The following is a 4,187-nucleotide window of genomic DNA, read 5'->3' on the forward strand; positions in this document are numbered from 1 at the left end:
GCCTCGGGAGCCCGGCCGGCCAGCTGCCTCCACTCAGGACACCATGCAGGCCCGAGCCCCAGCCCCTGCCCCACAGTGATTCTGGCTGAGGCTGTCTGCTCAGGGGCACCCGTACCTGCTCAGCCCTGCATCCTCACCCCTGGCAGGGGCTGGTCTCCGGCATTCCTGATACCCTACCTGCACCCGCCTCCACCTCATAGGCCTTCCCAGCCCGCCCATGCTAGCTCCCCCGGGGGAGTGGGCAGGGTGTCCTAGCTCACTCGGGGGAGTGGGTGTCCTGCTCACCCAGGGGGAGTGGGCAGGGTGCCCTGCTGGATGAGTGGGCAGGGGGCCCTGGCTCTCCGGGGTGAGTGAACGGCATTTCTCTCACAGACACCGAGCAGAGCAGGCCGGCCCCCACCCAGCCCGGTGGCCCCCAGAGCCCCCCTGTCCCCACCCCACCCCAGGGCGTCCCCCTCCATATGGGCTGGGTGTAGGCTCGGCCGGAGAAGAAAGCGCTGGGCTCACCTTGGGGGCCCGGCCCTGGCAGCAGGACGGTGCCGGGACTTGCGTGGCCTCTCTGGCCTGTGTCTCTAGAACGTTCTCTGCTCCCTCTCTCCCTGCTGCAGACTCGCCTCCGAGTGCTGGGAGCCTCTGCTGACGCCATGTCTCTGGGACCCTGAGGGCTGGGGGAGGAGCCTCCAGCCTCGGGGCCGAGTCCTTGGGGATGTCCTCACCGGGCAGCATCCCCGCGGACGGTGCTGGTCAGCGTTGCGGTCAGCAGTCAAATCCACAGGGACCGCGTGCTTCTCTTCCGTTCATTCCTTTGGTCACACACTCCTTCGCTTTACAACCACTTCCCGAGCACCTGCTGTTTGCGATGCTGAAGGTCAGATAAGGCTCACGAAGGCCCTGGCCGGTGTGGCTCAGTGGACAGAGTGTCGGCCTGTAGTCTGAAGGTTCCTGGGTTCGATTCCAGTCAAGGGCATGTACCTTGGTTTCAGGCTCCTCCCTGGCCGGGGCCCTGCTCAGGGCGCGTGCAGGAGGCAACCAATGGATGTGTTTCTCTCACATCGATGTTTCTCTCTGCCTTTCCCTCTCTTTCCACTCTCCCTAAAAATCAATGGAAGAATATCCCCGGGTGAGGGTTAAAAAAAAAAAAGGCTCCCAAAGGAGGGGTCCTGAGCCCCAGCCAGATGCTAGCTGGCTTCTCTGGCGTCACCGGCCAGGGAGCGGGGCCAGGCCCGGCCTGAGGACTCCCAGCTCCCGTCCTCGCTGCTCCCGCACGCACTTGCTTTCTGTCCCCGGAACCTACTGGCAGGTCCAGTCCCTGCTCATGCCGGTGCCTGGGCATGCAGCTTAGAAGCAACACAGTGGCATCATTGGGGGAGCGGGTGGCACCCCGCAACCACTTCCCGAGCACCTGCTGTTTGCGATGCTGAAGGTCAGATAAGGCTCACGAAGGCCCTGGCCGGTGTGGCTCAGTGGACAGAGTGTCGGCCTGTAGTCTGAAGGTTCCTGGGTTCGATTCCAGTCAAGGGCATGTACCTTGGTTTCAGGCTCCTCCCTGGCCGGGGCCCTGCTCAGGGCGCGTGCAGGAGGCAACCAATGGATGTGTTTCTCTCACATCGATGTTTCTCTCTGCCTTTCCCTCTCTTTCCACTCTCCCTAAAAATCAATGGAAGAATATCCCCGGGTGAGGGTTAAAAAAAAAAAGGCTCCCAAAGGAGGGGTCCTGAGCCCCAGCCAGATGCTAGCTGGCTTCTCTGGCATCACCGGCCAGGGAGCGGGGCCAGGCCCGGCCTGAGGACTCCCAGCTCCCGTCCTCGCTGCTCCCGCACGCACTTGCTTTCTGTCCCCGGAACCTACTGGCAGGTCCAGTCCCTGCTCATGCCGGTGCCTGGGCATGCAGCTTAGAAGCAACACAGTGGCATCATTGGGGGAGCGGGTGGCACCCCGAGCCCCTTAACCCCCTGCTCTAATCGTACCGGCCCAGAGCCACGGCCATCGTTTGTCACCACTTCCCAGGTAGACGCACGAACTCTCAATCAGCAGGCCCGACCGCGGAGGAGTAAATAAACAGCACGCGGGCCGAGCGCTATAATTAGAACCGCCATTCGGCTAAAGGAAAGTAAGACGTTTTCATTCCAGGCTCTGCCCGGGCTGAGCTGCTGCTAGGGAACAGCCGTGTGTGAACACGTTGGGAGCAGCGAGGCGGGAGGCGGCGTAGCACGGAGATGGGTTCTTGTGAGTGGGGCTGGCATGCACTCCCCACATGTCCGTCCCGTGTTTACCTCCCAGAGCCACGCTAACGTGGTGATTGGTATCCTTCAGGCGTTTGTCAGTTACCTGGGTGATGTCGCCCAACATTTCTGACTGTATTCGTATAGCAGGTTGGCACCGTTCACTGGCAAGACGGGGTGACGACAGGAAGGACACGAGCTAGTCATTTAACACTTTCTCTCAAGTACCATCTCCACGCCGGGCACAGTGAATACCAAGTGACTTGCTTTCACGGAGCTCACGTGTAGCAGTTGCAGGCAAGTAAGACAAACAACAAACAGGCATCGACCTAAGGACATAACACCCACAAAATGCCCGGTGGCGAGAAGCGGTGCCAAGGAGTGTGCAGGGCAAAGGGATGGAGAGCGATGGAGGGCGCCGTCTTAGGTCAGGTGCCCGGGTGGAGTCCGATGAAGTGACACTGCAGGACAGACCTGGATGACATGAGGGAGCAATGTGCTGTGGAGGGAAAGGGCACTCAAAAGTGGGAACAGCCAGTGCAAAGGCCCTGGGGCAGGAGTCCGAAGGCCAGTGTCCGGGAGCAGAGCAGGATTTAACTGACTGGGTTTTCAGATTGTAGACACCTGCTGATTACAGGAGCCTGATGCAGCTGAACCCATGGTTTCACCTTGTTCCGAGGGAGAGGTGAGGGGTGAGGTCACGTGGCCCTGCTGCATCAGCTCAGGTCCCTGCTGCTGGGCCGAGCTCTGCTGGCTCACATCGGTCTGTCTGCCGTTTTCAGTATTTATCGCCTAATGACATGACAAATCGCATTGCATGTAGCTGTCTTGTCAATGAGGAAGCAAAGTAATTAAGTGTTAAAATTCTATTGCTTCAATCCCCCAAGCTGTGCTCGCTTCGAGTAAATTGAGTGACTGTGAAAGACCTCGGTGCCGGCTGGTAAATGGCCTGTCACATCCGGGGGGACGGGAGCCCCGCGCTCAACAAGACCTGCTGGACTCGTAATGTCAACATGACAAATGGGCCAGGCTTGCGTCCTTGATCGCGAGCATTTATCTCCCGCCGGCGCACCGGTGCCTGCGTCGGAAAGGGCCTCCTCATCCTGCAGGACTCAGCTTTCTGAAGGGGATGGCGGCACGATGGTCTCAGAGGGTCACTCACGCTTCATTGCTTTTAAAGGAGACAAAGAACAGCCCGCCACCTGGCTCAGTGGTTGAGCGTGGACCTATGAACCAGGAGGTCACGGTTCGATTCTGGTCAGGGCGCAAGTCCGGGTTGTGGGTTTGATCCCCAGTGTGGGGCGTGCAGGAGGCAGCCGATACACAATTCTCTCTCATCATTGATGTCTCTCTCTCTCCCTCTCCCTCTCCATCTCCCTTCCTCTCTGAAATCAATAAAAATACATTTGAAAATAAATGAATGAATAAAAGCAGGTCTCATCTCCCGAGTCATCCCTGACCACGCGCTGGCTCTCCCGAGGGAGCCGTGGGGGACGGGAGGATGCGCGGTGGCTGTGGAATTAATGGCAGGAAACCCGCGTCTGGGGACTATTCGAAGAGCAGGGCATTCATTTGGGGACTTGCTTTAAGAGAGAAAATTCATGTGTTCGCTCTCGAAGCTTTAAAAGCTTTTCATGCTCCCCTTAAACAGCGTCGCTAATGGAAGGAGCGGCTTTCTCCGCGGATAATGGCCTTGTTATTGCTTCAGAGCCGGCAGCTGGCGCAACACCGGCTTTCTCTCGGCCCCAGCCCATCACTGACGTCGGATGGCTAAGTGCTGCTGCCAGGCCTCTTCTTAAAAGTGGAAAATGGCAGCCGCTCGGAATGACCCTGACAACGGACGCCTTTGAGGAGGACGCGAGGCCCGCAGGCTTCTTGCTGGGCTTTCGGCCGAAGCCATTCCTCAAACCTGCCGGGCGCCGGCCTCCAGGCAAAGGAGGGAGTGTGTGTGTGTGTGTGTGTGTG

The 4,187-nt window shown here is 59.1% G+C and overlaps 1 long non-coding RNA gene across 1 annotated transcript in view; it reads left to right on the forward strand.

Annotated features, from left to right (window-relative positions):
- LOC102242565 overlaps positions 1-4,018 on the forward strand; it is a 12,510-nt gene extending 8,492 nt beyond the window's left edge. Inside the window, exon 3 of the long non-coding RNA XR_313645.2 lies at positions 3,874-4,018. This is a non-coding gene — a long non-coding RNA (uncharacterized LOC102242565). The remainder of the gene's footprint in view (positions 1-3,873) is intronic.
- Positions 4,019-4,187: the final 169 nt, after the last annotated feature.

The sequence above is a fragment of the Myotis brandtii genome, unplaced genomic scaffold, assembly GCF_000412655.1.
Source record: "Myotis brandtii unplaced genomic scaffold, ASM41265v1 scaffold247, whole genome shotgun sequence".
Taxonomy (NCBI): domain Eukaryota; kingdom Metazoa; phylum Chordata; class Mammalia; order Chiroptera; family Vespertilionidae; genus Myotis; species Myotis brandtii.